Below are 13,443 nucleotides of genomic sequence, written 5' to 3'. Positions count from 1 at the left end.
GATGATCTTCTGAAAGAGTGACCAAAGCAAGGAAACTTGCAAGTGAAACAAAGTATGATTCTCCCACAATTTACACTGTAGGAACTTAGAGTACTTACAGTACATAAGCAGTACTTACAGTACACTTATGGAAAATTTAGTATATAGTAAATTGGGCAAACAATACTTCCTGTCAGATGGAGTTAGGTCCCAGGCACAAAGGACTTTAGATAGGTTTTTTCTCTGTCCATGGCTTAGAATACTATTTTATTTCAGTGAACCGGGCCACCCATTCCATCTGTCTGGAATCCCTGGACTCTATTCATTAAAAACAAGATGTGGCCTCCTAGCATCGTGTGACAACAATAACTAAAGAGCCCCACAATTTTCCAAAATGCCCTCTAAGGGGTGATTTTCCACCTTTTGTAAGAATTACTTCTCTGCATCATTTCCTCCTTCTTTACTTAAGGAGCAAGCCTCACGGTGCGGCGGCCACTGCCGAGGAGAGGTCTGCTCCTCTCTTACTATAAAGAGAACCGCCCTTGATCTGCATTTTCGGCTATGGCTTTTGATCTGGGAGCCCACCAGATACCTGCACCTCATTACTCTTGTTATATTACCCAGCTATTAGCACCTTAAACTGTTTTATTCTGATTTATTAATTTGATGTTTTCCAAATTATGAAATCAATACACGACTCTGGTAACCAGTTAAACAGCACGAAGATGACTGCAAAAGTCATTTTCTCTTCTCTCATTTAACTTCCTCTCCTACACACAAACACACACCAACTCACATACATACCCCATACACACACATACACATGCGCACACACAGGGCTTTGATTTTTTTTTAATCAAAACAGCACCATATTCTATACACTACCCTGAATGTACTTTTTTTCAATTAATAATATATTATGGCTGCCCCCAAATCTGTAGAAATTAACTCTTCTAATAATTAACATATAAATTATATGTAAACACAAAATAGTATACCGTCCCATGCACTCCTGTATAAAATTATCTATAAATAGGATTATATCAGACTCCTTTCCAAGGAAGTCTTTTCCTTTCTCCTTTACTCCCCCCCCAACTCCTGTTCTCTGCTGCGTGCTATTCCATGCTCCCCAAAACTGCACCCCTACCTGTGTCTTTTCTGCCTCTATGCTGCCCGTTATTCACAGAGGGAACTCCTGGTATCAATTTTACGAATTATTTTGCTTTTTAACTTGCTCCCCTAAATCTTTTTCCTCATGATTTTAATCTCTCGTATTGTTAGTTCTGTGCTTTATGATATTTCTCCCCCTTGATCTTCAAGGTCACAAATTCAGAGCTCAGCACTCTTCACGTCATCCACTGATCCCCATTTTTTAGTTTGACAGTCTTGTTTTTGAAGTAGAAAGCCTTTGTTGTACTGTGTTGTCTCCTTAAATACTGCTGTGTGTTTTATAGTTCTTCAAGTTGCCATTTGTTCTTTCTATGGTCTTCATCACATCAGGACACCTATCCTGAACTTCTCTTATTCTCCATATCCTCGGAAGCTGGGGCTCATAGATGTTTTGCTATTTTCATGCGTTGGCTCATTGGAGCTCAGCAGACTTCGGAGTAATTTAAGTTGTTGCAGTCCCCATATGTTGTCTAAAGCACAATTGTTGCTGCCCCTAAAGCCCCCAAAAGGTTACTGGCCCCCCGCTGAGATACCAGGAGGAAGACTCTCATCTCCCCGGCCTCCCCAAGCCCTCCTGGCCCCATGAGGAATGTGAACTTGTCACTTGTTGAGCTGGTCCACAATTCCATGAGCGCCCAGGAGACCACACTCCCTCCAGCAGGTTGATACCAACGTTCATCTTAGGAGTTCTCAGAACCCGGCAGCCCAGCACCTCCCCAGAATCCAATACCCTCTCCCATACCAATCTCCAGGCCCCAGGCCGCCCTGGGGAGTGAAAGTACAGCGTGAGTTCTTCTCGTGAGAACGCTGACAGACTGTGGCTTCACTTGAACTGAAGGCCAGCTCTGCTGGGAGGCTGCAGCATTAGCTTTGCCCAGAGGGGGAAAGTGGGAATGGTGAGAAAGTATGTCACTTTCCAAGAATCCCCCAAGGTGGTCGTTTCTGACTGTTTCTACAGTCAGGAGTCCTTTGAGAGGAAGAAATAGGTCTAATTTATCTTCTTAACCCTCTTAGAGCTCATTTTCCTTCATTTTTGGAATAGAGATATTACTACTTATCGTGTAAAATAGAGAGAATGCCACCTCTTATAAAAGTTAAATGAGGGGTCAGGGGGTGGATGAAATGAGTGAAAGAGGTCCAAAGGTACAAATCTCCAGTTATGAAGTAAAGAAGTCCTGGGGATGTAACGTAAGCTTGGTGATTATAGTTAATAATACTGTATTGCATATTTGAAAGTTTCATAGAGAGCAGATCTTAAAAGTTCTCACCACAAGAAGAAAAAATCTTGTAACCAGGTATGGTGATGGATGTTAACTAGACTTATTGTGGTGATCATTTTACAAGATACACAATATCAAATCGTTATGTTGTACACCTGAAACTAACGCAATGTTACATGTCAATTATACCTCAATTTAAAAAAGGTCAAATAAGATAGTATGTGCTACGTCCTAAGCATGGTGCTTGGCCCATGATGCTCAATGAGTAATTATTTATGCCCTCACTACCTTCAGTGCCTAGTACAACTCCTATTACATAGTTAACATACTAAAATAGTCATAGACTGAGGGATTGTTAATATTAAAACCCAAAGGAAAACTTGAACAAAAGTGAGCTGCAAAGTAGTATGATAGTAAAAAATAATTTTGTCCTTTTATCCACTTTATGCATGCATTCAATATTTTTCATTGTCCATAATGCCATAATAAGAGCATTTTAGACTATTATATAAATGTCATCAAATACTACAGGTATTCATCCTGGAGTCAAAACTTCAAAATATGGTTTAATAATCATGTTTTGGAACCATCTCAATATTACCACAAAAACAAAAGTGCATGACCATAGCTGTGAAATGAATAAAACCACCATGTAAAATTCCACACATACTTCAGTATTCCACAAGATCCCTTCAGAATAAAGAAAGTAAACCAGGAGAGTATTTTGGAAACAGGAATATGTAATATGTTTCAAAATTTCCATCACAAATCAGCATGTCCATATCCTAATGAATCCAATTTATCAGAGAAATACAGTCGTTACTCCTCATAGCAACCAGTTATTGCCTGTGGGAAGGCAAACTGATGATGCAAAATGTGGCTTATTTTCCCTAGAATGGAAAGTGAAAAATGGCTCTCAAAATTTCTTTAGGGGGCTGGCCCTGTGGCATAGTGATGGAGTTCGCATGCTCCACTTTGGCGGCCCAGGATATGCAGGTTCAGATCCCAGGTGCAGACCTACACACTGCTCATCAAGCCATGCTGTGGTGGCATCCCACATACAAAATAGAGGAAGATTGGCAACAGATGTTAGCTCAAGGCCAATCTTCTTCACCAAAAAAATAAACAAATAAATAAATAAATTGGGGGGGGCGTGTCTGTGCAGTATTGCTCAATATCTCCTGACATTGTTTTATCTTAAATTTCTCTTTACTAATAAAGGTTCTAAGCAATTAACCCATTTACTGTTCTGATTGCCCAGGGCTCCTCTGAAGAGGCACAGCAAGGAGAGCACAGGGCTGGTTCGAGGCAGGATTGCAGTATAGCTAACTCCCACCAGGATGATGCCCAGTTTCCTGTCCCAACCCAATTGCCTCTTTAATTTCCCCACCCTTCCAAGTCAGGTCCTTCATTCAGCAATTATTTGAGTGTGTACCTGTTACATGCCAGGTACTAATCTAGCCTGGAAGGATTAGATTAAAAGACACAGCTCTTGTCCTTTCAGGTCTTCAAGTGTTTTTAGAACAAGGCCAAAAACAAAAAGATTATGGCACAATAGGAACGCTGCTATGAATAAATAGAAAAGTTCAGTGAGAATGTAACAGAAGGAGCATTTAAGGGCCCAGTGTATATTAGGCACTTGATAAATATTGAACAAAAGCATACATGAATGAATAAATGAATTAAAGATCTTCAATGTCAGAGAAGGTTTCATAAAAACAAATAAATAACACTGGAAATGAAATCTTAGAAAAGCAAGAGTTTTATGGGGATGCAAGAGGAAAGGGTCCTCAGAAGAGGGAAAGGCAGGTGCAAATTCAGAGGGTAGAGAAAATGACAAGTTCAGAGAACTACACATAATTTAGATGTCTGGAAGTTAAAGATCCAACCTGCTGGGAGGGCCAGGGCCTAAGAACTGAGGTTGGACAGTTGGCAGGAGACATCATTGCGATCCTTGAGGGCCAAATGAAGGATTGTAGATTTTTGTCCTGTAGTTTAAGGGATAGCCTCTGAAGAATGTTGAACAGGGAAGTGAAATGCCACATTTACCTCTGAGGGAGATTACTTTTGGTTGCTCTGTGGAGGAGAGCTTTCAAAAGGAAGAGAAAAGAAGGAGAGAGACCATAAAATGCCCCTGCAACGCTCTCAGGGGTTGGCCATCAGAGTCTGCACCTGGGTCATGGAGGTGAGGGTGGAAAGCAGGGGAAATGCTTAGAATATTCATGAGGAAGGATTGGCTCCTCTGATGAAATATGGAGGGTGACAATCAGGGAGAGAGCAAAACCTAGATTCACCTCAAATGCCAGCTCCTCTTACTTAAGCAATACATGAATCAGGACTAACAAAATGCATCATAGGGAGAGTAGGCTACAGAACTAAGAATGGACTGGAGTGGGGGCCAAGGGGCTGAGAGAAGAGAAAGCTGCTAACAGGGTGCTTTCCCTAAATATAGAGCCTTCCTTAGGCACCCACTGCAGCTCTGTGAGTGAGTTCGGGCCTGCTGGGGCTGGAAGGCTAACTCTCCCAGGCTGTAGACAGGAAGCTGAGTGGAACTGCAGCACTGCAGAGCTCCAGCCCTCCCTCTTTCCACCTTCCCAAGTCTCCGTGGCCACACTGAAGGGGAAGCTTCCTCTAAAACCCTCTTAGCCCAGACTCATCTGCAGTTTTCCCTCAGAGTCCAGGGAATATATACTCAACGCACTCTCCATGTTGGCTTTACTGACTTGGTTCACGAAAACTACTTGGATTAGAAAATGCATGATTGAGAAAGCCGAGACCTTCAGGAAAAATTAAAGCCAGGACACAAGGTCGTAAGTGAAGTTATGAAAGCCGTTATCAATTTTTTCACTGTAATTAAAATAAAACAGTATGGGAGGACGTTTAAGTTCCGTATCACGTCTAACAATTGTTGAGGACTTTCCCTGAGCCTCGTATTGCAATTATCGTCTCACTTAATCCTCACCATGGCCCAGGCTCCTTATTACTCCAGGTTAGTAATAATAAGAAGCACTGTACAATTAATTCTCATTTACATTTTATTCCTCATTATAAACTTTTAAAAATTTATTTTTTCTTCCCTACAGCTTCAACCAGACATTCTTTGATTAACTTTCCTGGCTACTTATAATATGAATGCTAAAATTTACTCTCTATACTATTTCTTCAAGGAAATGTTTAATACCTTTCTGATTTTATGATTTATAGTTATTTATTCTCACCTCCTACATTTACCACAGTCCCAGAGACACACTGTAATGTTGATACTAGTGATGAGAAAAGCTTAGCTGAGTTGCTAATTTTTTTTAAACTCCTTCTTAATACACAGGAAGGCATAAAATGTTGGTTCTAGTCAAGATAAAGTCACTCCAAGCAGACGCCATGGGTCCCCTTGATGTAGCATTTGTAACTGAAGTTGGAAGCTCTCTAATGCAGAATCCAGCATTTAGTATGCTTCCTAAGTTTATCCTAAATGGTTCTTTTCCTGTTCTGTGGCTCACTTTACCTCTATTTTCTATGCTGATGTTTAGTTCTCTTTCTAATTATTGCGAAGGGAAACAATTAGAAATCCAGGCTTATGTTAGAACCTAAATATGCTCAAACAAGGAAAAGTTAAACTGAAGGAAATTAGTATAAAGTAGAATTTCATGCCAATAAAATGAGATGTTGTGAGAGATTACTGTATTTCTCTGTCACTTGAAAAAAGTCCAGGTATACGAGATTCCTTTTGTTTTGTCTGACCGACATCTATTTCCCCTTCTTCTAGTAACAGGAACAACACCTCTTCACTGCCCCCACCACGAGATTCGAGTGGGAGCGACTCCAGCCCTCAGCCACAGGAGTGGATAAATGTCCTTTAAAGTAAACTTTGGCCAAGTTGTGACCTAGGGGCAATAGTGGAGCACAGTTAATCTATTAAAATGAAATTTCCAGACTCAAGTGGTGACTCAGGGCACTCCATGCCTCCGCCTGGGTCATTCTTCGGGAATGGGTACAGGACACAAAAGGAGCTAATGGTAGCCATTCCAGGAACATTGGCCAAAGTGACAAGGATAGAGGCACTTTTATACTTCTGATGTTACTAAGCTAAATTCAGAATATTTGCCATCATTTGAATATTGCCTGCCTAGGAATTAAGAAAACACAGAGGAAGGAAAGTTGAGAGCTGAAATGAATCAGGTTCCTGACAACATTATTACATCATCTGGATCCAGGCATGCCTCAAGGCAAATACCCCTCCAATTTATATTTACAAGAACCAATCAATTCGTTTTGTGTCTAAGTCCTTTTGAATTTCTCTCATTTACAACCAAGAGTCCTAACTTGCCAAATAAGCCAATAATTCTGTGCATTACAGCTCAGGCTATGTATTCCCTACCCTAGGTTCCTGTACATAATGGATTGGGTATGGAACTGGGGGATGGGAAGTACGCATCTTCTTCTAGCTGTGGTTTACAAGCTCGTATGACTGCATGGTTCCAAAATAAGTGAAAGAAATTAGGTAAACTATTTGCGAATATCTCTGAACATGAAAAAGTAGTTCTTTATTGGCATTAAAAAGAACTTTGGAATCTACGTAGTCAGCATAATGCATTATGGTTGCTAGACCACTCAAGTCTGGCAATTTCATTTTAATAGTTCAATTTTGCCCCGCTATTGGTCCTAGGCTACAACTTGGCCAAATTTCACTTTAAAGGGCATTTTATGGCAAAGATCCAAACCCTTTCACAGCAAAAGCTGAATGCTAATGGAATTGTTGTGATTTAAAACTGTGAAACACGATCTATTTTTCAATGGAGGAAACAAAACGCGTAACCACAAATATTTCCAGTTTCTTAACTCAACCTTGAAGGATATTTTTGCATTTTTATTCATGATTTAATGATGGGAGATACTGTGAGACAATATCGGATAGTGTCAGAGCATCAAATTAGGAGACCTGGGTTCAAGGTGGCAATGCCACCTACTAGCTGGGTGACCCAGAGCAAGTTAATTAACATTTTGTAGCACCAGCATTAAGTTGCAGCATGGATATTAAGTGAGAAGATACTTGCAAAATGTTTTTTTCTGAGCCTGGCACATAGACAGCATTCAATAAATGACTGTTGTCGCTGTTATTATTACTGGTAAAAATGCTAGGAAAAGTAATATTCCTACTAGCAGAGTATTAACCTTTCACTTTGGTTTTAGTGATGGGGAACTTTTGCGTGCATTATGGTTTTTTTCCTTCCTTCCTTCCATTCTTCCTTCTTTCCTTTCTATTGTTTTTCCTTTCTTTTTCTTTCTTCCTTTCTTGTCAGTTGAAATATCAGAAGAAACTGCTCTAGGAGAAACCTTAGGTCTGATAGAAAAAGGTGGCCTTTAGTTTACAAAGAACAAACACAGGATAACTTTTAAATGCCAAAGAATTTTCAGAAATATAGTTGTGTAATATGACTCACATAACTAAGAATCTACAGTAAATTTCCCAAATCACAGTCATTGATTTGTAGGTTGCAAAACCTTAAAAGTTTCATAAGAAAATAAAAATTTGTTTTTAAAATACGCCTTAAATTTCGGAAAAAAAGTAAAGAAGTTGCTTACTAGTGTAAAAAAGGACAATAATATTTCCTGATTAGAAAACAAAGATTTTTAGTTAGATAATAAAGAAATTCAATCTCTAAGATTATCTCTAACTTTCATTGCATACATACTGGATATTATAACTTAAAAAAATATTTCATAATATTATTCAACAAAAATGATGCTGGAAAAACCTCAAGATTCTCATAAAACCAACACAGGTTTGCAACAGGCAAGAGATGAGAATTGTTCTGGTTATGTAAAGAGAGGAACGTAAAAGGGCAAAGTTAGAAGAAGGGAGACAATTTAGGAAGATTAGATCACACCATTCATGAGGTTCATTTGTTCTGTTCTTACAATTGTTTAAAAAGAAAAACACTTGTTATCTCCAACCCAGAACAAATCTCTCCTCTAGGTTATGAACATTCATTCCACATATAAAAATAATGACTGCCTACTTTTTGCTGCACTACTTGTGAAAATTTAAACACTTCATCATTCACTAGAGGGGCACACGCATATATTGGGACAACAATGGAAAAGCACTTTCTACAAGCAATGAGCCAGGGAGTGAATTTGCTATAGCCTTGTGGCTGTTGAATTATTTAAAGAAGTAGAGGTAAGTTCCTTGAAATAAAATCCAATCATATGTGTAATGAAGAGGAAAGATTGATGGGCTGTAAGGAGAGAGAATGTTGGAGCAGAAATTATACTGAGAATCAGGCATCGGGAGTCTAGTCCTGGTTCTGTATAACTGAACTCTCAATGACTTGATCAAATCCCACTTTTCTGGGATGATGTGTTTCTACAAAATTAAGTGGTGAAAATAAATTGTCTCAATTTTTAACCCAAAATTTTTGGGAGTGAGCACATGCATCTATCTCTGTTCCTTCCCCAAAATGAACTATATAAAATAGGCATAAGCTTGGGGCCAGCCCCATGGCAGTGTGGTTAATTTCACTTGCTCTGCTTCCCTGGCCCGGGGTTCACCAGTTCGGATCCTGGGTGCAGACCTACACACCGCTCATCAGGCCGTGCTGTGGTGGCATCCCACATAGAGGAACCAGAGTGACTTACAACTGGGATATGCAACTATGCACTGGGGCTTTGGGGAGAAAAAAAGAAAAGGAAGATGATTGGCAACAGATCTTAGCTCAGGGCCAATGTTCCTCAAGCATGAAAAAAAAAAAAACAACAGGCATAAGCCCACAAATAAAAGACAGGAGAAGAAACAGCAGAAAACAATAGAAGTTAAAGTTTTGGAAAGTAAAAGGATAAATGGCAACTGACATAGCAAAATACAAGGGCAAGGGGGCAGGCAAGGTGAAGGAGAAGCAAGCCGACGCCTGCTGCAGAACGTTGGGAAGGCTCGGGAATTGCTCACTCCAGGTATTTCTAAAATGCAGAGTACGGTGGAAAGTAGGATTGGTAGAAATTTTTAAATAAATAGTTATATCTCTGGATCTTCTTCCCTTGTCTGTATTCTCAGGCCACTAACCCTTTTTTATTCCAGCAGTAGACTGGAGGTTTGCTGTCTGGAGAAGTCACACAGGACAGGCTCTTGTACTTAGGGAACCAGACACAGCTGAGGGTAGAAGTAGGGTGCCACTTCCTAAATGACCCAGCTGTCAACACGCCCACTCTGCATCTACTACTTTAGCTTTTTAAGACCTTATTCTTAATTAAACCATATAAAATTGCCAATACTCAACCTTTTCTAACCTATAAAAGTAGCAATTTCATGTGAATTAACACAAACATGAAAGGATCATTAGACATTTAAGCAAAGACTCAAACATGAAAACCAGAGTCTAAAACAAAAAAGAAACAAAACAAACACAGGTAAAGTAGGATTAAAGAAAACATACCAAGAGCCAGCCCTGGTGGTCTAGGGGTTAAGATTTGGTGCTCTTAGCACCATGGCCCGGGTTTGTTTCCTGGTCGTGGAACCAGGAGGCTCACATAGAGAATTAAACTAACAACCAGGATGCACAACCATGCGCTGAAGCTTTAAAAAAAAACACCAAAAAATTATTAGCCATTACATTCATGAAATGAGAACAAGAGCTTTTAAAGACAACAACCAGAAGTCATGAAAGAAATATTGAAAATGAAAAATATGATAGCAGAAATTAAAAATTAATGAAAACCAAGATGTGGGGAAAAGGCAAGAGAATTGGATAGAAGGTCTGGGAGATAGAATTTTCAAAAGAGAATAAATTAAAACAGTAGAAAATTTCCCAGAATTAAATATGCATTCCCAGTTGAAATAACTCTCAAGATCCCACACAATGATTTTAAAACAGATTTATACTGAGGGAATCCCTGTGAAACAGCAGAAAACCATGGATAAAGAGAAAATCCTAAAAACTTTCACAGACTAAAAAAAGAATCAGAACATATGAACACAGAACTTCTTAACAGCAACACTGCAAGCTTGAAGGTCATGGCACAACACATTCAAAGTTCTGAAGAGAAATTATTTCCAATCCCTAAGTCTAAATAAGACCAACTAATAATCAAGGGTGAGGGCAGAACAGAAGCATTCTTCAGGCATGGACTCAAGACATCTATCACTTATGATATTTCTCAAGAAGTTATTGGATGATATTTTCCACTAAATGGGGAAGAAAACCAAGAAAAAGTTGAAACAAAGTCTTAGGATATTAATTAAGGCCTCAGGATGATAGTGGCATTGAAGGCCTAGAGATGAAAAGTCTAGATTGTAACTGGATAAAACAAGGCTCCAAAAGGCATAATTCAAAGAACAAAATGATATTTGATTTTTAAAATACGTTAAATTTAGAAATATATTAAACATATTAAAGTTAGAAATTTAGGAGACAAATTAATGGTTGGTATATAGGAAACTAAACAAATAAAAACAAAGACAAGTATAAACTTCAGGAAAAACAAAAGAATCTATAGGAAACAAAATGCAGGTATTATTATATTAATCACTTCTAAATAATATTTACAGAATAACACTAACTTACATTACACGGCTTTGACAAAGGAATCAGAATATTAGACTACAATTGTTCGGAGAACAAAGTGTCTCTTTATGTAGCATTCTTTTTCTTATGTGCATTAAGAGAAGTCTTACGTCAAAATCCCATAATTTATTTGTTTTGGAATATTCTCTTTGCAATTTATTTTATAAAATAAATTCTGGTTTGTTTTGTTTAATTTTGTTTAATTTATTTTACAGTTAACATTTATCCTAATGAGCGTACCCTATATTCTATGATGTCAGCAAAAATTACTGGTATAATGACTCTTTAAAAAAAGTTTTGACAGTCCTAATAAACTGTGACATGTCATTGTCTTACGCAAGTTTCATTTTCCTTAATAACTACAGGGGTACAGATTATCAGAATTTGCACAACACATCTAATATGGCATAAGCTTCAGTTTGGCATTCCCTATTAAACTATGTCTCAGCAGGATGCAAAACTTAGAGAAGACGTATTACAATTTGGAAAAAAAATTGTTAAATTATTTTTATCGCAAAGTAATGTTTAATAATGCATTGGGACAAAATAAAAGGAAACTGCCCTAGAGGACTGAGAAAAAAATACCACTACACTGCAAAGAGAGGCATAAATATAGACAAGCTGATGGGAAATAAAAACCCACCTTCTACTTAGCAGTTTGTCGTGCTCTTTACTGTGCGTTCTAGCAAGACCACAGCTCCTGACTGCCGGGAGAAAGAGGGCTCCACGCAGAGCCTTCACAGAGTGCGGCACCATCTGGTGACAGAATGAATAAAAACCACGAAGAGCGCTGATTAAATCTGCATGAATTCTATCCCAAAGATGGGGGAGGAGGAAGAAAGGAATTAGGTAAAGACAGTTACATCCCTTCGTGTTTCTATCTCTGGGCCTCCCTCACGTTTCATTCTAACGACCGTCTTCCAGAGTCTCTCTCTTACTGGACTGAGGGAACATCCAGTTGAAGAAAAATCAGGTTTGTTTACCTTTTGCAAGAGAAGTAGATGCATTTTGAGCGAGTCTTTAAGCTTAGAACATTTCCCAAAATGTTTTCACTCTCTATTAAGATTCAGAAAATCATTACTTTCCCTTTGTTAAAAAAGCAAAGAAAATCCAATATTTTCAAGATTTTACCACCTGGAGCTAGAATGTGTCTTACAGCCACTTTGTTATTTAATTTCAGAATTGCCTATATACCCTTAATGTGATGTACAGAGAAAGATGCTTATAACGTCAAGTAAATGTAATGAAAGGATATTGGAGAAATAATTAACTAAGGATCAAAGTACTTTTCAAAGATGCCAAGGGCAGTCGTGTAGAGCACAGATCAGTTGGCTGCAAACTCCATTCCATCAACATAAAGCACGGGCAAGAAGAGCCTTTTTGGTTTTGATTGGTTTAGGTTTGGTTTGTTAATGAAAGTTGTCCCAAAATTGACACTTAAATGTTATAATAAAAACAACAATGAAGTCTGTGCTTCAAAAGAGGTTTTTTGCTTGGTGTTCTGTCCCTTTAAAGTCAATAGCTTTTCTAAATTCTCTGGCTGACCCTAAATAAAAAATTCTGAAGGCGATCTCTCCAGAAATGCATTAGGCGACAGGACCGAGCTCATCCTGCCAGTGTTTCCTGCACAGCAGAGGGGCAGTGGCTGTGGCAGATTATGGTCTCGCTGCCCTGATGGAATTCCTCTGAGCCAGTGGGGGTGGGATAAAGGTTCTCAAACCCCCTACCCCAAAACTACAGCTCTGAAGTCTGGGAAATGTGGTGATTTTGTTTTCCTAAACAAACTCTTTCACGTGTTTCAGTTAACCTGTACATTGCTAGAAAAGCTTTGGGGAACACAGAGGTAAAATTAACCCTGATTTTATTCACTCATTCGCTCACTCACTTATTCAACTATTTATGGAGCAGATACTGAGTGCCAGGTACTTGGTTAAGTAATAGAAAACTGACACACACAAAAAAAAACCGAAGAAGAATCCAGAGTTTGAGGCAAACATTAAACATTGCACAAACATTGCCCAGTTCCTTGTTTCTGCATTAGTTTGAGGTCTAAGAAGGAAAAGCACAGGGTGAGAAGAAAGTCTATAAAGTAGGTCCTGATGTGGTAACATCTTTCATTTTGATACAGTTTATAAAATGCCTTCACACGTGAACTCTCATTCAGCCCAAAGGTCAACCCTGTGAAGAAGGAAGAGTGGCACTAACATCACTACACAGAGGGACTGGAAGCTTGTGGCTATGTGTACACAGCTAGGTCACACAGCTAGTGGGACTCAGGGCCAGCCATAGGCTCAGGCCTTTCTTTCAACACTCTTTTCCTCACATCGCACTCCCTGTCACTTTAATGCAGCCATTTCTGAAAACAAAACATTGGAAGAAGTCGTCAATTTTGTTGGTTGTCCCACACATAGTCTTCAGCAGAGAAACAGCACTTAACATAGGTGTTCATATTTAAGCCACTTGCCCAGACTTAATCAGCTCTTTTCAACTTAAAAATAATGGCAATCTGGGTGTAAATG

The 13,443-nt window shown here is 38.9% G+C and overlaps 1 long non-coding RNA gene across 1 annotated transcript in view; it reads right to left on the bottom strand.

Moving 5' to 3' along the window:
- Positions 1-11,845, bottom strand: part of LOC123278494 (uncharacterized) — a 41,315-nt gene extending 29,470 nt beyond the window's left edge. Inside the window, exon 1 of the long non-coding RNA XR_006515905.2 lies at positions 11,568-11,845. This is a non-coding gene — a long non-coding RNA (uncharacterized lncRNA). The remainder of the gene's footprint in view (positions 1-11,567) is intronic.
- Positions 11,846-13,443: the final 1,598 nt, after the last annotated feature.

This window comes from Equus asinus, chromosome 19 (assembly GCF_041296235.1).
Source record: "Equus asinus isolate D_3611 breed Donkey chromosome 19, EquAss-T2T_v2, whole genome shotgun sequence".
Classification (NCBI taxonomy): Eukaryota; Metazoa; Chordata; class Mammalia; order Perissodactyla; family Equidae; genus Equus; species Equus asinus.
Note: the sequence above shows the minus strand (reverse complement) of the source record. Positions and strands in the feature narration are given on the sequence as shown.